At 32.5% G+C, this 24,327-nt stretch overlaps 1 long non-coding RNA gene across 5 annotated transcripts in view; it reads right to left on the reverse strand.

Moving 5' to 3' along the window:
* Window positions 1-681: 681 nt before the first annotated feature.
* Window positions 682-24,327, reverse strand: part of LOC149217029 (uncharacterized) — a 116,327-nt gene continuing 92,681 nt past the window's right edge. For 4 of the 5 annotated variants that reach the window (XR_016251180.1, XR_016251179.1, XR_016251184.1 and 1 more), the window contains one exon: window positions 9,907-10,388. This is a non-coding gene — a long non-coding RNA (uncharacterized LOC149217029). Of the gene's footprint in view, window positions 847-9,906; window positions 10,389-24,327 lie in introns of those variants that run through there. The other variant, XR_016251182.1, reaches the window with a different exon arrangement.

The following is a 24,327-nucleotide window of genomic DNA, read 5'->3' on the forward strand; positions in this document are numbered from 1 at the left end:
ATTTAAAGTATTGGAATTCAAATCTCTTGTTTATAATGAATATCAAGTTAATGAAGTAGTTCAATTAACTGAGATTATGGATACCGCACACATCCTATTGAGACCTTTTAACTGAAATAATCGATCAACAACACTCAAGAAGAAGTTCACAAAATGATATCGATCATTTAATCAATAACTTGAATTATTAAACAATAATAAGCGGAAAAAGTTCTCAACATATCACTATTCAAAAAATCAGTTTTATAAGACAGATTTTTGAGTAAATAGTTACTCAGAAATCAGAATTTAATACATAAGAGTAGAGATAATAATAACATAAAATAGAGACAAATTACCCATACCAACAAAAGTGCACAAATGTGAAAGTAAATTGAGACATTCTTGTTATCATAAAATGAAACCAGCATTTAAAATAATAGAATTCGAAATACCAATTTATTGAATCCATTTCTCCAGCTCCAGTCTCTAATAGTTCTTTACAATGCCTGAGCTTTTGCTTTCAAAAGTAGAGCTACAATAGTGCAAACTCTGTTCATTATACATAACCCAGAATGTAAAAGAAAAACCTCAATAATCTCCATATCTGAGATTCCACTCCTCCCACCTACAACTCTCAATTCTTATTACAAAAGTGCTTTTAGAATTCTAAAATTGCAGAGGAGAGAAGCCCTTTGTACATTCTGCAATCTGCCATTTATAATATTTCCAAAAGTATTCTTGAGAGAAAAGTTTGTTGAAGAAAAATTTGTCCAATCAATTTTATTTGCTCAAAATTCTCATTTTTAATTGCTGGAGCATTCTCATTGATTGAGATCTTTTCCCCATATCTCTTCTATTGTTTTCCTGCAAAGAAAAATCAAAATAAATCAAGATGCGATAATAAAATCAAAATGTCATTTCTGGCATTAAAACAAATCTAATCAAATGCAATTAACTAAATAATTGAAAATAAAATATAAGCTTTCTATTGCTGCCTGGGATGGTTTAATTGGCCAAGGATATCATTGACGAATGGATCTACATTCAGAAGAGGCTTGGACAAATGAAAATGCAGGAAATAAAACTAAGAAAATTGATTTTGTTTTAAGAATTCGGAGTTTGATCTTCTCCCTGATTTTCGACCCAACAAATGACCAAATCTGTTAGTGAAACCTCCTCAAAAATGTTCTCATTGATTTTATCTTTCTAATGAACCGTCTTGGGCCTCATTTGGCCAAGTATAACTCAACCTATAAGCTTCCAAACTTAATGGGTAAAATCTAGTATCTAAAAATTTTATTATTGGACTAAAAAATCAAAATTTTAATTAAAAAATTTAATCCTAAATTAGACTCTAAATATTTAATAATTAATACTAATTTAATGGTTAATCATAAATTAAACTAATTAATTAATAAACTATTTATTAATGAATATAAATCTAACTAACTAATATAATTCACTGTTTATAAACTATTTAATATTAATCTAAATAATAATTTATTATAATTTAATTTATTTAAAATTAATTATTTAAAATATTAAATATTAATTCTAATATTATATTATAACTATACTAATATTAAAACTATCCTACTTCCATTATTTCACTCACGTATCAGTAACTTGAAACTAAAACCAAATTACATAAAGAGGTTTAAGTAATAGCACGTGCCCTTGACTTTTCACGATCAGGAGATTGCAAAAATGGAACTATCGAGGTTCGCTAACAATGTTGCGATTGAGAACTTGCGATGTGATGTAGTGATCGCGTTAAATTTTTTTTAATATATATATATATATATATATATATATATATATATATTTAAATTTATATATATTAAATTTTAATTTAATTTAATTAATTATATTATATATTAATTATTTTAAAATTTAGTATTAAATATCATTTTTAATGATATTCAATTAAATTATGAAATTACTTAAGGCGTAATTTGTTTATTTAAACTATAACAACTTTGAAAATAAAAATAAACTACAATTACTTTGACATTTTGGATTTTTGGGATTAGTAATTTATTTGAAAATTGGAATAAATTATTGAAATCCCGATGCTTCATGATTTTGTTGTATAAGTAAAAAATGAAAAATGTTAGTGATAACCAACTAGGGGTTAATATTTAAAATAAATGCATTATTGAACTAGTTTAATTACAAAAATGGAATATTGTAAATTTTATGCATTTTTAACCCAGGCGACATAGATGATTAGACTTCAAAAGGGTATCGTTTACAAACTAGTTGACCAAGTGAAGCAAAACAGCATCAACGGAAAACTTATAAAAAATTGAGTTTAACAAAGCAATCAAAACAAGAATCTAAAGAAAATGAAAAATTAACAAAATTGTAGGATAATCAACTTAATAAAAATCCTAAAAAGCATTTAGCCAAAAATTTATAGAAATGGTCCCCATTATTTGAAGTGAACAAGTCAAAAATGGGGGGTTGTGTTTTATCACAACAATGGCAACACACGGAACAAGAACCAGTGATCTCTATTTGATATAAATGAGATTTTCCTAAAATCAAAGTAAAAATAATTAAAGAAGAGAAAATTATTTTTTGGAATGCTTGACTAGATTCATTAATCTGAATAAAAGCAAGAATTATCTTATTGTAATTTTTCTTAGAATTCCTCATAAATTAAAATATTTCAAAACTCTATATCAGTCCTTAATTAGTTGTAGAGATACAGAAGGGGTCACTTTACAGCTTAGTTTTTAAAATATACTCATTTGTCATAGGTAGAGTCACTACTGCCAGCAAATATCTATAGTCTCGACAGGGTTACCTTTTAATCATCAATGATTCAGAATCTCATCTATTTAAGAATTATTGACCTAGAGATAAATCCATTTATATATGTTTCTTTTCTTTGTATTTTTTATTTCTTATTTTTTTTGTTCTTAAAAGCCATTATCCTGATTTGGTAGCCAGATAGTTGACAATGTCATTCACTAGTTATAATTGAACTAAACAAGCTCACTCGTGATGAGACCCCTTGTCTTATAATTATTTGCAATCATAAGCTATTACCCTGGTTTGTTTAGCAGTATTGGTAATGTCAGCCTATTTTTCCCCTATGATCATGGTAAGCAAGCTCATGATGAGACCTCTTATCTTTTAAGTTTAAATATATTTTTGAATTACACTCTAGAAAAATAAGACTCTTTTGGACAGGGAGAATCATGGACTCCTTAAGAGTTTAGAATGAAAATTTCAGAGTTAAAGGTGCTTTGCTGTAAAATGTCTTTACTTAGTTAAAAATAACTTTTCTTGACTGATAATAGAACTATGAAAGATTTTAATAAAATTTTGAAACCTCAAAATAATTACAATCTTGATAGGAAAAAAATTTCTCAGATTTTATGATACTTTGTCAATTTCTCTTTTTGTAATCTCTTCCTTAAGTATGTCTATCTTTATAATAAGAAAAACAAATTTTATTAAGAGATTTAAAGAAAAAGCTAATAGAGACTATTAACATTTTTTTCCTATGTATGTCGACCATTATTAGGTAACAAGAAGGCCTTCCATATAAATCATAGCAGAGTCACCAAAATTAAAACAGAAAACCAAAGGAAAAGAATTCTTAAGCTAAAGTGAGAAAAGAAATCAGCGAACTAAAATAAAAATGAATAAATTTAAAAGTAGAAAAGAAAATCCAAGTTTTGAAAGATAAACTCTAACAAGAATGTTTATACCAATCTCTCAACAAAATGAAGTAAAAGAAAATAATCATGTAATCATTCCTTCTTATGTCGAGATTCAGATAAATTACACCTTGTAGGGTTATAAATGTTTTAGGCTTTAGATAGCAGTGATGATAAAATTCGGCCACAATGAGAACTCTCTGTTTGACGTCAATATTCTTGTTTTAAAGCATCATTTTAATCATTTTCTAATAACATAAATGCTTAAAGAAACAAATTAAAGGTTCAGAAACTTCCTAGTGTGGTTTTCAACAAACATTATCGTTGTTTCTTGAAATAAAACCAGGAGAAGAGTATAGGACTTCCAAAATATGATCTGGCAGATGATTGAAAGCTTTTATGAAGAGCATTGAATGATTGCATTTGATCTTACCTGAAAGGTATCAGTTTCTCCAATACTAGCTGACTTCTTCTTTTAGTTAACATTAAGACATGAAGTCAAAATAACCAAAATCTTATAACCCAAAATCATTATTTATTTTATTTAAACTAAAGCAAGCAGTAAAATGCAAAAAGTGAATGCTTTGTGTTGAAGGGAATCGACATTAAAACAAATGCATCAGAAATGAGAATGAGAATTTGCAGTAATGAATGTTCTCAAAATATTATAAGTTTTATATAAATTCCATGACTTCATAAATTGTCCAGAATTAAGACCAAATCCAAGATAACGAACTTTAAATGTGAGGATACATAGGTTTTTTGAATTTCATATTTAATTATGGAATTATATATTTAAAACTGAAATATATGAGAAATCGAAATGATTTAAATATACTGCAAATTTGTTATCAATTGCTTTAATACCATAGTGGTAACCCAAGATTGCTTTTAAAATAACACAACGCCTTATCAGATGATTCGCATTGCATGTTTTTCACTATGCTTAAAGTTCAATCTGCAAAATTTCACCTTTGTTGATATGCCATATATTGATTAAATGTTAATGGCATTGAAACATGCGTTGAATTCTATCGCATCAGAGGTTGAAATGACAAATTGCCGATATGAGAACATGCGAAGAGAATATATGCGATGAGATGGAGCGATCACACTATTGAAGAAATGTTATATCGAAGATCAAGGAATGGTCATGTCGTACTTTGTACTTCACACATCGCACATCGTACATCACAGATTCAGAATTGTGATATGAGCATATATAATAATAATAAAAATGCGATGAAACGATTGCGATATCGGCATATTGGAATATTGGAAAATAGTCATGTTGGAAATGCCAAATGATTCTTGCGATAGCAAGAATGCGATGGATGACGTGGCTCTTAAGTGGGACCGGCGTGAGACCTCAAAAGAAATGGGCGATCGGAAATCTTTAAGTACACGATGTAACAATTTTGATACGCCGATATGCAATGAAAAATGGACCCGATGGATTTATTATGACCATTTAATATCATATCGAATCCGAGACATCGGTACTTTTAAAATTATTCCCCTACCATTATTGCGATTGAACATCACAATATTGGTAAAGTCGATTTTATCAAAGATCGATGATTCAAGATAATGGACGTATATTCAACTGAAAACCTCTGATATGCGAAATGCGATATAGCATTTTATGAGAAACTGAATGAGGTAACACATCGGAGGTCTTGTATCAGCAATTTTTTATCGGTAAACACTAAGAGTCGCTTCCGATGGGATATTGTGATACAGATATTTGTGATATGGATGATGTAGTATCAGAATGAAATAATTGACGAAGATGAGCGGGATGGGAATATTGCAAATATATATCCACTGTAGTATCAACAATATGAAAATCAAGTTGAAATGTTTCAGACATGAATCTTGCGATGTTGTTTTAAATTTCAATTGGCTTTTCTAATGAATGAAAGCAAAGTTAAAGAATGCTCAAATTATAATGAATCACAAATTAAATTTCCTTGAACCTGTTGCAAATTTGAAATGGGTTCGTTGCTTCAAGTTTTGAAAACAAATGAAAACCTGCAAATAAAATAGAACAGGAATAAAAAATAAACTAAGGAAAAAAGAAACTAATAGATAAAAATGAACTTGTAAATGTGTATCTGGAATGAAATTGTCTGTGAATTTTACATCATGAATTTTCTAATCCTTCCTTGGATTTATCAAAATTCGGACTTTGTTCAAAATCATCTCATTGTTTATTCTAAATTAGAATTGTCAATCAAGCTGAATAAAATTTGTTTATTCATGTTCAGGAAATCTAAAATTCATAAAATTCACCAGAAATAATATGAAAAGATGCTTCCCTTTGAATTGCAACAACAATTTATTACCTCTGCTCATTCCGAATTAATTTGAGAAAAATTTGTATTGTTATAGTGACTGTTGAATAATGCCTTTAGTAAATAAATATGATACAAATTGCAACATCAGATAATAAACTAAAGATTAGAATGGAATAAAGCCATTAATTGTGGAAAAATATCAACACATATTTAAATGTGTGCACACAGCAAAATGGACACTCTTAAGGTCATTTTAACAAATTTTGAGGAAGATAATATGAACTTCATGTGATTACAGCAAAAGGTTAGACTGACTAATAATGATTGAATTGGAATTAAGTTCATAATACACAGTCATACATTTCATGGGACAATGAGATCATGAAGCTTTGTATCATTGAAACCTTTAACAAATAAATTTCAGAAGAAAATAATGTAAGGACATCTCGAAATGGAGAAAATTGGCTTTGAGGTAATTGGTGCCAAGTGCAACCTCAATTGAATTTAGTCAAGACATTATTCAAAATAGGCAGAGTAGAGGTATTGCTGCAAGAAATTTTTTGATTTAAAAATGGGAAGCAAGAATCAAAAAGTTTCCGATGAGAAGAAAATGTTTCGCTAAACATGTATGAAAATGGCTAATTGTTCGCTTTATTTTTTATCTGTAGAAACTATTAAGAATAAATTAACTACATAAAACAAACTAACTAAATTAATTCTACTGCTATTCTAACCATGTACATAAAAATGACTAGGTATAGTCATATTTCTAGTGTCACCATTCTCTCATTTTAATTTTTGCATATAGGTACAGTTCAGACATTAGTAATAGAAATACAAATCTAATTAAACTAAGAAAATTAAATCTGTAATCATAATGTACAGTTATTGTTAGCGGCTTATTTATAATCACCTTATTTTGAAATGTCTTTTCCAACTAATTTCCAATTGGATCATAAAAATCTGGATGGGTTTCCATTAAGAATTAAAAAATGTTCAAAAGAGGAGATGGCAGGCCAGATTGTGGATGTGAGTTTTTAAATTCAAAGGTCTTGAAAAAATTGTTAATGTTATGTACAAATGTTAAGCTATTAACAATCTTCCTTGAACGAAAAATTTCCAAATAGTTTTCAAATAGACTAATGAAAAATGGATGGAAATATGTCAAATAAAATGGAAAATTATTAATTGGATTAGATTGTTGGCCAGATTGTAAAAATACATTCTCTTGTTGACACTGCCTTTGAGAAGATAAAAGCTTTTGATAAAACATTAGCGTTGATTGAAATTGAGATATTGATAGCTTTTAATGTTTATGATTATAATATGAAACTTCAATTTCCCAATAGGGCAATGCATCAATTGAGTATTCACTATTAAGCCTTTGATAAAACATTAGCGTTGATTGAAATTGAGATATTACTAGCTTTTGATGTTTATGATTATAATATGAAACTTCAATTTCTCAATAGGGCAATGCATAAATTGAATGTTCACTATTAAAGGGCTAAATATGCCAGCGTAAAGTATCAAAAATATGAAAAATAAAATATGATTTTAAACAAAATAAGTGAGGAAACAAAAATAAAATAAAATCACTAATGGTACAACTAATGTTACAGCACAAATGAGATTGTTTTGAAATAATTTCTTTTTCACAAGGATTGGCCAGAGTCATGGAATTTAAATAATTGACAATTCCAACTTGTGAATTAGAAAGAGAATTATCATTATGAGTAGGAATGAGAGTTTGATCATGATATGAATCATAAATTAGAATGTTTTCTCGAATAGTGAAATCATGAAGATAATTTGTTGCTCTAGAATGAAGATTAGTTGGAATAATTTCTAAATTGAAATGTTCCTCATTCTCAGATGTTATTTGAATTTTATCATGAGGATAGAAATCAATATCCTCAATGTCAGAGTAATTATCATAAACGACTTCACAATATTTTCTAGAATTCTCTTCGATCTTGTCCAATATATCAAAACAAGGAAGAATAAAAATTTCATGTTCATTAATGGCAAAAGAATGATCAATAATTGTTTCTCTATCTTGATAAAAACTTATTGGTAATTCATTTAGATCATCCTCTTTATTTTTTGAAATATCATTAATACCAAGAGGGGAAAAATTACCATCATTAAAAATATCAGGATAAAAGGAAAAATGTGAATCTAAAATAATGCAATTAAAAATGTCTCTGTTTGAGAACTCTTGTACATTATGCTCATTGTAAATTTCAAATTGTAGATCATTCCTTTGTCTACTCCCGCTTTCTTGAAGAAGGCTGCTTTGCTGCTCTGATTTCGGCATTTGTTCATCATGGAAAAATTCAGAAATTTGTAAAGCAGTTTGCATTTTATTATTTACTTTGATTTCTGCTTGCACTTGTGGATTTGCGATCTGATTTTCTGAATTTAATACAAAGTAATTTTCAGATTTCAAGGCAGTGCTTTCTCCAAAATTGTTGTTGTTGTCTTCTTGCATTTTTATAGAAATATTTTCCAAGCTTTGTGAAACCACTTCGTCATAATTTATTTTCACATCCATATTGGAATTCTCATTTATGTTGGAAGGGGATGGAACAAAGTTTGAACTAATTTCATATGGATTGGGAATGGGAGGAAGAGAACAAATATATTCAAACCAATCTAGTGATTCTTCTTCCATAGGTTTATCTTCAACTTTAAATCTTAAACAATTAAAATGAAATTGAATATTAAAATCTTTAACAAATTCATTTTCAAATCTTCACAAATATTCAATTTCATTACATACATGTTCATAATCATAGCCGTCAAATTTGTAAAATGAAAATTGTAACAAATTGATCCTAGTTGTGAATTGAAGCCACTGGAAAACTTCTACACCAGTTTCTGGATTTTTCCGCAAATGTGAAAGTAAAAAACCGCATAAAATGCCTTCATCAATTCCTTGAAAGTCATAATTTGAAACTTTTTTAATAAATTGAAAGACATGATTGAAAGCAAAAGAATTTTTCTTACCATTGAACTTTACCTGAGACAAGAGTCTTACCACTTCGGGTGGAGTATTGGAAGATGTACGTCCATGGATACAACTCCAAATTGAAAGTTTAAGAGGAGTCATCGTGATTAAATAAAATGTTAAAATTGAAAAAACTCCAACAGACAACAAGTTTCAGGCCCTCCTTCTAGTGCCATTATGTTGAAGCCTCGAAAATAGCTGCAACAACATGGGGGATGACCACCCAGTCCGGACCTTAAAGCAACTCCTTTTCCGTTTGGAGTAGTGGTTCCCACTGGTTTAAATAGGTCCAGTTACATTTTCTCATTCTCCAATGGCTTTAAAATATGACTTTCATTCACTAATGGAGAAGAGAGATCAGATCAACCCTCTTGCTGATCAGGGAAGAAAGTAATCCTTAAGTTGATTTAAAGCTCAGCCAGTCCATTACTAGAGTTTGCCTCTTTGGGAATAGGATTTAAAAGAATGTAGAAATTAATCTAAATGCAAACTTATTCTAAGATGCAAGCAAAAGAAACTATTTTAATCCTATCTCAATTAAGCAGATATAGTTCTAACCCAACCAAGAGCAAGATATTTAAAGTATGGAATTCAAATGTCTTGTTTATAATGAATATCAAGTTAATGAAGTAGTTCAATTAACTGACATTATGGATACCGCACACATCCTATTGAGATCTTTTAACTGAAATATTCAATCAACAACACTCAAGAAGAAGTTCACAAAATGATATTGATCATTTAATCGGTAACTTGAATTATTAAACAATAATATGCGGAAGAAGTTCTCAACATATCACTATTCAACAAATCAATTTTATAAGACAGATTTTTGAGTGAATAATTACTCAAAAATCAGAATTTAATACATAAGAGTAGATATAATAATAACATAAAATAGAGACAAATTACCCATACCGACAAAAGTGCACAAATATGAAAGTAAATTGAGACATTCTTGTTATCATAAAATGAAACCAGCATTTAAAATAATAGAATTCGAAATACCAATTTATTGAATTCATTTCTCCAGCTCTGGTCTCTAATAGTCCTTTACAATGTCTGAGCTTCTGCTTTCAAAAGCAGAGCTACAATAGTGCAAACTTTGTTCATTATACATAACTCAGAGTGAAAGAAAAACCTCAATAATCTCCAGATCTAAGATTTCACTCCTTCCACCTACAACTCTCAATCCTTATTACAAAAGTGCTTTTAGAATTCTAGAATTGCAGAGGAGAGAAGCCGTTTGTACATTTTGCAATCTGTCATTTATAATATTTCCAAAGATATTCTTGAGAGGAAAGTTTGTTGAAGAAAAAATTGTCCAATCAATTTTATTTGCTCAAAATTCTCATTTTTAATTGCTAGAGCATTCTCATTGATTGAGATTTTTTTCTCCATATCTCTTCTACTATTTTTCTGCAAAAAGAAATCGAAATAAATTAAGATACAATAATAAAATCAAAATGTCATTTCTGGCATTAAAACAAATCCAATCAAATGCAATTAATTAAATAATTGAAAATAAAATATAAGTTTTATATTGCTGTCTGGGATGGTTTAATTGGCCAAAGATATCATTGACGAATGGATCTGCATTCAGAAGAGGCTTGGACAAATAAAAATGCAGAAAATAAAATTCAGAAAATTGAATTTGTTTTAAAAATTCGGAGCTTGATCTTCTCCCTGATTTTCGACCCAATAAATGACCAAATCTGTTAGTGAAACCTCCTCAGAAATATTCTCCTTCATTTTATCTTTGAAATGAGCCATCTTGGGCCTCATTTGGCCAAGTATAACTCAACCTATGAGCTTCCAAACTTGATGGGTGAAATCTGGCATAATTCTGGAATTTCTGTTGCTTGGCTAAAAAAATCAGAGTTTTAATTAAAACATTTAATCCTAAATTAAACTTTAAATGTCTGATAATTAATATTAATTTAATGATTAATCATAAATTAAACTAATTAATTACTAAACTATTTATTAATGAATATAAATCTAACTAACTAATATATATTAAAACATTTAATCCTAAATTAAACTTTAAATATCTGATAATTAATATTAATTTAATGGTTAATCATAAATTAAACTAATTAATTAATAAACTATTTATTAATGAATATTAATCTAACTAACTAATATATAATTAACTGTTTATAAACTATTTAATATTAATTTAAATAATAATTTATTATAATTTAATTTAATTAATTATATTAAATAATTTAATTATTTTAAATATTAAATATTAATTCTAATATTATATTAGAACCATACTAATACTATAACTATCCTACTTCCATTATTTCACTCACGGATGAGTGACTTAAACTAAAAACCAAAAACCAAATTACTTAAAGAGGTTTAAGTAATACCACGTGCCCTTGATTTTTCCGATACTTTTCGCAATCGGAACTAACGAGGTTTGCTAACAGTGTTGCGATTGAGAACTCGCGATGCGATGTAGCGCGTTAAATTTTATATATATATATATTAAATTTTAATTTAATTAAATTAATTATATTATATATTAATTAATTTAAAATTTAATATTAAATATCAGTTTTTGGTTTTTGTTTGATTTTAATAATGTTTAATTAAATTATGAAATTACCTAAGGCATAATTTGCCTATTTAAACTAGGCCAGTTTGACATTTTGGGTTTCCGAGATTAGTAATTTATTTGAAAATTGGAGTAAATCACTGAAATCATGATGCTTCATGATTTCGCTGCATAAGTAAAAAATAAAAAATGTTAGTGATAACTAACTAGGGATTAATATTTAAAATAAATGCATTATTGAACTAGTTTAATTACAAAATGAGTATTGTACATTTATGCATTTTTAAACCAGGGGACATAAATGATTAGACTTCAAAGGAATATCGTTTACAAACTAGTTGACTTCAAAATGGAATTAATTGTCTCCTCCAACAGTGATGTCAGCTCACCTACATGGCAGGTTAGCTAATTACCTTGGTCAACAATTATATATAGTGCAGTGCGTCTTCATTTCAGGACAAAATTTTCGGTGATCAAGTCTGAAGCAGAAAAGTGTGAAGTACAACAAGGAAGTCAAACGGATTTGTGAAGGAAGGAGGATCAGCGAAGGTCTAAACTTCAAGTCTTGGGTCTGTTTCAGGGTGTTGTAGCTGTCATAGGTGCGAAGAAAAGGGTAACCATCTGCTGCAATAAGGTTAAGTTTCAAAAGATATCAGATTGAAGTCATAAGGAAGGACGAGTTACCAAAGAAGTATCCTCCACCTCAAGCGAAGGAAATCAAGGATTATCATCTACAGGTGCAAGGGTTCTAATTTAGGGCCGAAATGTTACAGGGCTGAAACAGAGGAAAAGAAGTCGAGATCTGAAAGAAAATTGAAGCAGAAGGAAGGAGTAGGCAGTTGACCATCGTTGATTCAAGAGGGCAAGATAGAAAGCTTGGTGTCTTGGTCTTAGAGAGGTCTAATAGGTCAAGGGTCTTGTTCTTGGCATTCGTCAATTGGAATCTCTATAAGAACAAGAATTTGTTTAGGTTTTCCTCTCAAAGAGTGAGAGGTTTTGGCTCTGGTTGATAGCTTATATTTTGTGTCTCTTGTCTCTTTATGGTGTATGCATTAGTAGTTGTTTGATGAAGAAGAACACTAATAACCTAAGTAAAATAAAATCCTAATCTAAAGAAGTAAAAATCACTCACTACCAATTACTAATAGAAAAAAAAATCACATAATTATTGTGCCCTATATTGCCCAACATGCCATCAAAGCTAAGGTGACTAAGTCAAGGGAGGGCATCTTATCAAGGGGCAATCAAGATCAAATCTCAAGAAAGCCATCAAAGCAAAGATCATCTTGAAGTCAAAAAGTTTACAAAGAAATATTAGGATCATCATCAAAGAAAAGAAGGCCAAAACCCTATGTCTACTCAAATTGAAAGGATCTACAAATCAAGTTGAAGTGTTTTGAAGTCTATTCATCCAAAGGAATCTAGAGGCATTGTCATCAAGACTCTAAGGCGGTCTCTCTCAAGCAAGATCCCTACCATTGAAGACATCGTCATCATCCAAAGATCCAAGGGATCTCCTTCTCTGTGGAATCAAGGATCGCTATTGAAGAAAATTATCTTCATCAAAAGGATGTTTTATATTCTCTATATCATCATCAACATCAAGGAAGCAACAAGAAGAAGGAGCATTCTATCAAGTATATCTGTCAAAATGTCTCTTTGCAAGGAAAGCAACAAATTGGTTGGGGGTTCAAACTATCTTGCATGGAAGAAAATGACAGATCTAAATCTCATTGAAAATGAGGTGATGGAACATGTCAAAAGATCTATCACAAAACCAGGAGAGGAAGATGCTCAAGCTCTTGCCAAGTATATGAAAGGGGAAGTTAGGGATCAAAGGATTCTCATAGAATCTATCAAGGATCCCCTCATCCCATATGTATCTAAACTCAAAACTTCAAAAGAAACCTATGAAAAATTGGTAGAGTTATATTCTGTAAGCACTACTGGAGAAGTCATCTCATTAAGGCAAGAACTCTACAAGCTGAAGATGTCAAGGGAAGATGGAATAGCCTCATACTACTGGTAGAGATATATTCTGTAAGCACTACTGGAGAAGTCATATCATTAAGGCAAGAACTCTACAAGCTAAAGATGTCAAGGGAAGATGGAATAGCTTCATACTTTATGAGGATATGAGATCCGGGATCAACTACAAGGTCTGGGAGAAGTCATGTTTGGTAGTGAAATGACTACAATTGTATTAAATGCACTATCAGAGGAGTGGGGTAACCTTACTTAAAGTATTTATGGGAAGAAAAAAGCTACTCCATTTCAGGACCTATGCTCACTATGCAAAATTGAAAAATCTAGACTAAAGGCCAAATTTGATGTAGGAACAAGTGACCAAAATCAAGCTTCTGTTGCTATGACAAAAAGAAAAGGAAAATTTCGAAAGTCTAGTTCTTGGAAAAATAAAAGGGACATGTCTTAGATTCAATGCTATGGGTGTCAGGGATATGGGCACTACAAAAGAGATTGTCCTAAGGTCAAGAAGGACAACAAAAGAGGAAGAGAAGAAGCCCATATTGCCAAAGAAATAGAGGAAGCTGAAAAGAAGTCTAAGAAAGAGGAAGTAAGAGATCTCTATTACTGAGATAGTCTTTCTAACCTATGTTCTTCTCAAATTCCTAAGTCTTCTATTGTAAGATATGGTTATCATGATTTACTAAATGGGATGTATTAAGGCATCATAGAAGCATTCAAAGCTAGAGCTCGGGATGTCATCATAAAGAAACAAGTTATAGGGTTTAGAAGTCAAAGATATAGCTCTTAGGAATCTTCATCGAAAGGTTCACCAATCACGAGGAAAAACAAGTGCTTCATCAATAATTCCAAACTTGTGGAATTCATGGGATGATGGTATGATGACGTAAAAGTGAAGCAGATCAAGGGATTGAAGCTCTTGCAATCAAGGGAGTTGCAAGAAGTCTGGATGACCCAAAGGAAAAATGAGGTATTTCTGACTTTAGACTTCTGGGACTAGATTTTTGTTGCAATATGACTTCCAGATCCGATGCATTCATATATGTTTTAATCGACATTTCGAACCCACCACTATGGTTCATCATCAAGATGCCTTATATGTTTTAATCAATGTTTCGAACCCAGTGGTGGGTTTGAAACATCGATTAAAACATATATGAATGTGATGGATCCGAAAGTCATATTGCAACAAAAATGAGGTATGTATGCTTGCATTTGATATTGTGGAAGTCATGCATATCGTTATAGGTAACATGGATCAATGCTCTATCTTGAGAAGCATAATCAAAAGAAAGGATCTCCTAACATATATGAATGTGATGGATCTGGAAGTCATATTGCAACAAAAATGAGGTATGTACGCTTGCATTTGATATTGTGGAAGTCATGCATATGGTTACAGGTAACATGGATCAATGCTCTATCTCGAGAAGCATAATCAAAAGAAAGGATCTCCTCCCTCGAAGGATGCACGAATGCATGGGTCACACATTCACAAGATGAAATCAACATAATATGTCCTCATATAAAGTATGAGGTGGTTGAAAGCAATTGAGGAACTCTGATTGGAAACTCCTGGGAATGTTACGTGTGAAAAAAGGAAGATATCGTGGAGTATGTAACCATGTTAAAAGAAATCAACATTCGAAAGACCAAGAAGATTTGACTAGGATATCTCCATGAAAGATATGAAGACTCTGATGGAGTCTGAAAAAGAAAGAGACCCTTGAAAATATATAAATTTGGGAGATGTGTCGATATGTATGCAGGATGTTGATGCAAACTGAAAGATGACATGATGAAATACCATCACAAAGGTAATGTTGATTTTAATATTCATTCCTTTATTTTTGAACAAATAGCTAGATGGGTTTATGCAAGGTTGCCGAAGGAATAACTATGGATATCTTCCACCACCGATGCACATGTAGTAGGATGAAAGATGATTAAGTAAACATGGCATGAAGGAAGGCTAGATATGCACTGATGGATCACTTTCTGATGATGACATGGTTGACTCATGGATGAATGTGATGAATGGTTGGTGCCCTATGTAGAAGTCCCAAACATGAATACTCCTAGATAACGAAAAGAAGTTCATGACCTCGTGAGGAGTTCTTCAAGCAGTTGGTTGTCCCATTATCTCCACCCGAGGAGTTGTTGTAGGTCCCTAATTAAGAGGGAGCCTGGAAACAAGTTTCTTACTTGGAAGAAACTTGGAAATTCCTAAGCCAAGAGGGAGCTTAGGTACATTCATTCCGTAGGAATGAGTACATTCCTTTATTGGAATAGATATGTCCTCCCTAATTAAGAAGGAGAGATAGACACATCATTCTTGTCTTCACTTGGGAAGACATAATGGAGGATTGGGTAAACATCTGGCATTCGATGCTCTTTGAGGACTTATTAGGGCATCTAAAGTAAGAGTAGTCGTAAAGGACCAATATTCTTTGAGGACTGGGAACCCAAGATAAGAATAGTCCGGTGGAACACACCCTGAGAACCCGGTTGGGGTATGTTCCGAGAGAGACAATGATGAGGGTGTCTATATATCATTGGTCTTACCAGCATTGTGCTCAGATCTCCTAGATATATAGAGTTGTTAGTCAAGGCCTTGCTATATGACAATGCTGGTTGGTATGATGTTATACAAATGGGTTACCAATCCTACTCTTCTTTTGAGGAATTTTTCATATTGAAAACGACCAAGTACCATTATGAATACCTCCCTAGTTAAGAGGGAGTGTTTAAAAGTAACTAGGTTCGGTCCTCATAATGACATATCTAATTCTAGTTTTATGTAATTGATGAAAAGAAGAAGAATACAATTACTATTGTAGTCCTTGTCTCATGAGTTTCATGAGAAAGGAATTTTATTTTAGTGATGGCTCCCATTGTGAGCCTTTAGGATTTGTCATCAAGTCATAAAAGTCAATTTGAATCTATGTCATGTATGAAGCACCCTTCTTGGGCATATTACACTTGTGTATGAGTCAATAGAAATTTCAAGTAGCCCTCCAAGACCGAGCACAAGCATTAACCTCAAGTCGGCTTCAAAATGGAATTAATTGTCTCCTCCAACGGTCACATCGTCTCACCTACATGATAGGTCAGCTAATTACCTTGGGAAACAACTATATATAGTGCAACGCGTCTTCATTTCAGGACAAAATTTTCAGTGATCAAGTTTGAAGCAGAAAAGTGCGAAGTATAGCAAGGAAGTCAAAAGGATCAGCGAAGGTCTAAACTTAAAGTCTTGGGTCCGTTTTAGGGTGTTGTAGTTGTCATGTGTTCGAAGAAAATGGTAACCATCAGTTGCAATAAGGCTGAGTTTCAAAATAGATCAAATTGAAGTCATAAAGAAGGTCGAGTTCCTGAAGAAGTATCCTCCACCTCAAGTGAAGGAAATCGAGGACTCTCATCTACATGTGCAAGGGTTTTGATTTAGGGATGAAATGTTGCAAGCCTAAAATAGAGGAAAAGAAGCCGAGATCTGAAAGAAAATCGAAGCAGAAGGAAGAAGCAGGCAGTTGAGCATCGTTGATTCAAGAGGGCAAGATAAGAAGCTTGGTGTCTTGGTCTTAGAGAGGTCTAATAGGTCAAGGGTCTTGGTCTTGGTATTCGTCAATTGGAATCTCCGTAAGGAGACAAATTTGTTTGGGTTTTCTCTCAAAGACTGAGAGGTTTTGGCCCTGGCTAATAGCCTATATTTTGTGTCTCTTGTCTCTTTATGGTGTATGCATTGGTAGTTGTTTGATGAAAAAAAACACTAATAACTTAAGTAAAAGAAGATCCTAATCTAAAGAAGTAAAAAGCACTCACAAGCAGTTACTAATAGAAGAGAAATCACATAATTACTATGCCCGAGATTTCGCAACACAAACCAGGTAGTGACTCCACAAACAATATGCTTCTTGTAGCATCCAAATACCAAATTATATTATCTAAAGTTTTGCTAAGAGCACTACGCATTTCTGTAGTGTTTTCAATTCCAATCAACAAAGCCTTGTCTGAGCCAATAAATTAAAAAAAAAAAGTGTTCCTTTGTCATCGGATCAAGGATTTAGGAGAGAATTTAAAAAGAACTGATACTAGTTGAAGGATCATTACAGGATCTAAATACTTAAAACCAAGTACCGTAAAAAAACATTATACATTAAAACTAAGGGTGGGAGGATCTAAAGACCAGAACCTATTGCACAATACACAACACACCACGAGACAAACAAGTCATCGTTATCTCATTCCTCTACTCAATAACTATTTGGTGGAGTCGAGTAGTGTATGGGGTCCATCACCATTCAAACAACCTTGCAAACAATTACACCTATAGAAGGATTGCTTGTGCAAACTGTCCATCTATAGATGCCAAGGACTACAAGAACTGCTCCTTTAGTACATGCAACAAGAACATGGCCTATGATGAACATATCAACAATACATCACAGGCATCAATAGATCTGGCCTCAAATAGCCAGTAGCTGATTCAACACTCACAATACCCTTGAAAACACCTAATCAATTAACTGGAGCATCTACTTTCTCCCTTTACGAAACCCAAGGAGTCTTCCCAACGCAAGAATCTAAGTTTTCTCACAACAGCGAGAGCATCATCCCCTTGATGCCATGGAATCCACTTCATTAAATTCAAATGAAGTTCCTCTTGCCCTCTCTTGCTTCATTCACTGCACCCATCCTACAGGCTCACTGCCCTGTTCCGGCAGTGACATCACACGACCTTACCTTCATGTTTCCTAGTAACAAACCACTCATTAAAGTCCAAGACAATCTAGCTCTGATACCATATTAAGATTCTATAGAGGAGAGTCAACGCAAAATACAAGCATAATGCACAAAATCCTATAGGGGATAGTCAAATCTAAACATTAGCAAAATGCATAAAAATTTTACCCGCAAAAACTTCATGTCTCCCATCATTAAAACACTCTCACTAGAATCATGACTTGGACAAAGCAAAGCACAAGAAGCATGCACAAAAATTTTTCCGCCAAAAACCTTAAACAAAGGAAACCAACTTCAAATATATCTTCATTCTTAGTCTTGGCATCAAGCCAACACCTACAAACACTTTTCGAGTGTCTTACAATGGAGACACAAACCCATAAATTAGACTTCACACATACAAATACCAACGGTTAGGGAGACCATGTGTCACCATAAACCATGTACAGTCAACCCTTAATCCAATCAATATCACCTTCTCTAACACGATCATTTTCAGTGAAAAGCCATTGAATAAGACCCTTCCCTTCTACTGGATTATTTTAAAGAATAATCCATATCATTTATAAAATACATGAGAATGAATCATTACCATAGGTTACCCATTTAGGTATAACATTGTTTATTTTATCTGTTTCTTATGAAACCTAAAATAATTATTAAAACTATAAGGTTAAAGAATCATTTTGAATGAGATTTACAAATCTCATCCTATTTTCAGTGAAACGCTATTGATTAAAACCCTTACTTCTACAATACTATTTTAAAACATAACCCAAGCTATCATGAAAAGGAATCATTAGCATCTACAGCCCATTTAGATATAATAGAAACTTTGTTTTGTTCGTTTCCTACTAAGATCCAAAATAATGATAAAAAAAATAGGGTTAAATAAATCAATTGATTGAATGATTGAGGTTAATGGATACCCTTTCAAAATCAATGCATGTAGACAATTAGGATCAAAGCACATTACACACAAGGAAAGTCTCCAATAACAACTCGTAAATATGAAATAATCACCCATTTGCAACGATCATGATTGATTTTACACAAAGAATCGTTGCTAGCACACCTCAACACCAATAAAACTTGCCAAGTGTCATTAAATTTTTTTCCCAAACCTCAACATGATAAATCAAACAACAGATTATTTGAACATCTAACCCTTAATTTTCTCAAAATTATTCATCATCAGATCACTATTTGGGGTTTAGAGGATGTGAAAACATCCAGGGATGGTTTTGACACTCGAAAAAATCAAGAACCATGTCAAAACTATGTATTTTACCAATGTTGTGTTAGAAGGTAATTCTGTATATAACTAGGGTTGACCAATAACACCTTCATTTGGTATATTTTTTACTCCATTTAAGAAAAGGGTTTGTTAGGGTTGACCAATAACACCTTCATTTGGTATATTTTTTACTCCATTTAAGAAAAGGGTTTGTTAGATCAATTGGTTGCCTCCAATGTGGGTACTTGGTTAGCTCCATGGCAATAAGTGCCCAATTCCAATCCCCCCTAGATTAGGCACACTAGTCTGCCCAACAAGTTTAATAGAAATGCCATCCATGAACACAAGGAAGCATCCATTGGGTTTACTCACAAGGTTTTGTTTCTAAAAAAGTGGGTTTACAACTTCTTTTGTTAAAACACAAGGCAAGGAATTCAAATGGCAGATAGGATATTTACTACTTCCTCGAGCATGAGCTCTGAATGATAGTTAAATATCAACTACCATAAGAATAGAGTTAATAAGGCTCGACCATGAGAGGTGCCTCTAGATTGATACCATGTGCTCATGTCTAAAAACATTGAAAAATAAATTTCAATCACATCTAAAGTCTATAGATGTCACAATTATAACACCAGTGTTCTAAAAATTTTGCATCCACAACCACTGAATTAACTCGTATTCAATGAATTTCAATTTAGCACATTCGTGTCAAATATTAACCATTGAAACATTGGTGATTGTGAAAAAATTAGGATTGGCAACATTTAGCTAGTTATAGTTTATGTAAAAAAAGCTTATTATTTGTAATATAGAAAAAATATTTTTAATGCACTGCTACCATATAGCCTTACATAAGCATGTACTTTGGAACATTTGACTTGAAAGAATATGAAAATTATTTCATCATTATATTGATTTCGAAGAAAAGGCTTAAAGATTGTGTCATATTTCCAACCAAAATGTCATTTACAAGCTAAATTTTGTCTTTGATGCATTTGTTATGTACCTAGTCACAACATAGGTAGTATCTTTGTAATAAGGTCATATTGTACAAAGCTCCTTTATATAATAATGGCATAGACATGTGACAAAAAGTTAGAGTTTGAGTCTATGAATCACATTAAAAATAGGCGTTTCCATTCTCTATCTTTGTATCTCATTATCTATTATCAATGTGATAACTAGCTTCAAGTTAATATTCATGTAGATGTCTTCATCCAATTATCTGAACTAGAGAGTGCTACCAAACCCTTGGGTCTGCAAAGGCCCCCACTATTATTATTTATGTTATTTCCAATTTATGCAAGTGCAGATTCATTTGGTGGTATGCAACTCATTGGTGCTATAAGTTGATTCTTTGAGAGAGAACGAGAGACAAAATGATGGGGAGCCATTTTCTGTGTGTATCTCATTATCTATTATCAATATGATAACTAGCTTCAAGTTAATATTCATGTAGATGTCTTCATCCAATTATCTGAACTAGAGAGTGCTACCAAACCCTTGGGTCTGCAAAGGCCCCCACTATTATTATTTATGTTATTTCCAATTTATGCAAGTGCAGATTCATTTGGTGGTATGCAACTCATTGGTGCTATAAGTTGATTCTTTGAGAGAGAACGAGAGACAAAATGATGGGGAGCCATTTTCTGTGTGTAGCCAAGGTCGAGTTTCAAGAGCATTTCCATATCTTCACCAAATAAATAAAACGGAGGTTGCGACCAAAATTGGAGCACAAAAGGCACATGGATTCTGCACACACACAACGCTCATTTAATAGTGAAGTGTTACAAGTGGTCTAAGGTGAAGCTCTCGAAGATGGTGACAAGGTATCCACAGTCTATTGGGATGCGGATCCTACCAAAGAAAATGTCAAGAAGGAAGAAATGGTCCATGAGGTCAAGGAAGAAGTTACCAAAAAAGAGAGAAACATTGATAACCTAGACTTGATAGAGGAAAACCATTGTGCATGGGAAGGTAGAGGTTAAGGGAGTCAGTGACATGGCTATTAATTACAATGTTGAACAAGTAGATGTACTAAAGAAAGTAGAGCATCAACACAATTTCAAAACCCTCAAAGGGGAGGACACTCCCTCTTGATAATGAAAGGGAAAATCCAATGAGCGAGATGGTAACATTGCAGGCCATGGCAGATGATCCCCCAATTATAGCAAGGTTAAAGGCATAGATGGCACAAAAGTGGCCTTTCTTAAGTTTCCTAAGGGGGTGGGGAAAGCTAAAATGGAAGATTGCATGGCAAGTTTGATGTGGGACAAGTTGAAGGGTGAAGGGGCAAGACAACATCAAAGATTGCATGAGGCCAGACATTGGGAAACATACAAACCCTAATTCACTAGGAGACCAAAATCAATAAACCACTTTTCCCTTCTCGTGCATTATATCTAATTTTACTTTAGCCCACTTGGTTAGGTTGTGCTTTATGGTAATAAGTAGTGAAGGGTTCAAATATTACTCTCTAATTGAAACAACTTTATTGTATAATGCATGTCACCTAAATTATAAAGTAACTTTTAAGTTATAACATGATAAGAGGAGCAAATTGTATGTCAATCAACTTATGAAGTGACTTTTAAATTATATACTGCATAGAGGTGGAAATTGTAAGACGCTTAAATTACAAAATCACTTTTGAACTATAAGAAGTAAATTTTATGGCACTTAGTTTATAAAGTGACTTGAGGTATAAAATGTTCATCACTAGCATTATAAAATGCACCCCCTTGGTTGTGTTTTAAAGCTTTGAGGGCAAAGCTTTCGAAAGGTGACATCATGTTGTGTACCTGATCACAACATAGATAGTATCTTTATAGAAAGGTCATATGTGTACATAGGCCTCCTTTATATGATAAAGATTTAGACAAGAGACATATGGCTAGGGTTAGGATTTATGCCTCACACTGTTATAAATAAGCTTCTTCAATAGTTTGTGTATTTCATTATCTATCATCGATATTATAGATGTTGGTACTCCAGTGCCATTCTTTCATGTTCATTTATTTGCAATTTATCCAAGTATTGTCCCAATTGGTGTTCAATTGATCATGGGCACAAAAGCATTTAGCCCTTTGTTTTAGACCTCCAAATGACCATCTAAAAAACTCATTCATAATGCTTTTGTGCCCATGATCACTCAAATACTAATTGGAACGATATTAGATCTCTTGACCATTTGTTTAGAAATCTCTTGACCATTTATAAATGAGGTACTCACTAAAGTTAATACAATACCCACACTTGGTAGGTGACCTATTGACTCATGAGTCACTCACCATACAAAAATTGTGCAATCCATTGCAACCCCTCTCTCCTCTGAAAAATATAATATAACAAGCAAGATCATTTTGAGTAGATGGGGTCCCTAAGAGAAATAACAATATATTGGCTCTCATATCTTATTTTATATTTTATGGCTTCATGATTATTATAGTTGGTGGCATGTGTTTGTTTCATGATGTTGATGACCGAAAATGGAAAAGGAAAAGCTCAACTCTTGAGAAATGGCTTTAATTTTGCATGGGAAATCATTAACACGACCCTTATGTTTGGTTATTTGTATACACATGATATATTTTGGTACCTCTAACATATGATAGCATGATATAGTTCTCTATTTAATGGTTCTGAAACATGATGCTCTAAATATTGTGTTTGTCAACAACGTCCTCTTGTGGATTTCATAATGGCTCTAAATATCAAGATGTCGTTATATATATACCCGTCCCTGTACCCGTACTCGAACCCGCGTTTCGACGAGTACGTCACTTTTTGAAACGGAGTGTGTGGGTTCGTCGAGGACATATACTATATTATAGTTTATATATATATGAAATTTGAATTAAAAAATTCAAATTTTCAATTTTCAATTTTTAAATCTTCGAATTTACAAGCCATGTCATCACTCATCGACATCCATGTCATCATGGTCAACATCACTAACCTCATCAGTTAGTAGGCTCTCTAGAGAGGGATCACTCTCATCTGGAGGCTCCTGCTCATCCACAACAATTGGACGTAGCTCAATAAGACCATTTGGTTGTATCTCCTCATCCACACATGCAACATCATCTATGTATTGCTCCCATCTCTTGAAAGGACCCTCACTGTACCATGGGTCTTTCTGAGATGTGAGACAAAGTGTGCTATGAATGTAGACTAAGTTCTCAGCCTTCTTCGATCCCAACCTGTTTCTCTTCACTGAATGGATGAAAGCATATGTGCTCCAATTCCTCTCACAAGTTGAGGAACTAGCTACCTACCCAAGTAATCGTATGGAAAACCATTAATGAAAATTTTCAAAATTGTTAGGAGAAGGCAATGTTGAATTTTATGTATGTAAGTTATATTATTAATTAATTACTAATTTAATACATAAACAATATGACAAACTAGCTACATCTCTGACTAATCGTATCACAAATTGTTGCAACTCAGGAGCTTCAACACCATGAAACCACCACCAATCAATCAAATCCTTCTTGCGCCTATCAGCCAAAGAATCATGTGAACCAAAGACATCTTGACCATGTGAAAATTGGGGAACCACGCACCCTTTTATGGGGTACCGAGTACCCGTCACAAAGAAAAAACCCATTTCTAATTTTCAAGAGTATTGGGTTCTCCATACCCGAACCGGGTTTAAAATGGTGTGTTTGCGAAGAGCCCGCACTGGTTTTTGGAGCTTAGGTGTGCAAATCGGGTACAGGGACGAGAACCCCACCCTTAGGTTAAGGTAACCCTACTTCACACACACACACACACACACTACATGACCTAATTCATGTGTTATACACATTCATGGG

Source organism: Pinus tabuliformis, chromosome 1_1 (assembly GCF_031772625.1).
Source record: "Pinus tabuliformis cultivar Carrire ecotype Pingquan chromosome 1_1, CPIR1, whole genome shotgun sequence".
NCBI lineage: Eukaryota > Viridiplantae > Streptophyta > Pinopsida > Pinales > Pinaceae > Pinus > Pinus tabuliformis.